Source organism: Gavialis gangeticus, unplaced genomic scaffold, assembly GCF_001723915.1.
Source record: "Gavialis gangeticus isolate Ggan-Ray unplaced genomic scaffold, GavGan_comp1, whole genome shotgun sequence".
Lineage (NCBI taxonomy): Eukaryota > Metazoa > Chordata > Crocodylia > Gavialidae > Gavialis > Gavialis gangeticus.
Genome location: NW_017728993.1, coordinates 40937919 through 40938144, shown reverse-complemented (window position 1 = coordinate 40938144; position 226 = coordinate 40937919). Strand labels below are relative to the sequence as shown.

General features: G+C 74.8%; 1 protein-coding gene across 1 annotated transcript in view; it reads left to right on the top strand.

The window, feature by feature from the left end:
* GFI1 (growth factor independent 1 transcriptional repressor) overlaps nucleotides 1-226 on the top strand; it is a 9148-nt gene that overhangs the window by 1031 nt on the left and 7891 nt on the right. The window lies entirely within an intron of this gene.

Sequence of the window (226 nt, the reverse complement as noted above, 5' to 3'; positions counted from 1 at the left end):
GGTGCGGACACACGGGCTGCCCCGCTGCAGGAGCTCTCCGCGGGCTGCCCTGGCTCCTCGCCGCCCGGGGCTGCAGGCACCTCTCGGGGACAGCCGGGGGGCAGGGGGCTCGGGTAACTCCCGCGGGAAGTGCCAGGGCTGCTGTCCCAGGTGGTTGCGGAGACACCTCTGAGCCCCCGGAGGAGGCGGGGCCTGGAGCCGCGCTGGCAGCACCTGTCTGATGGCA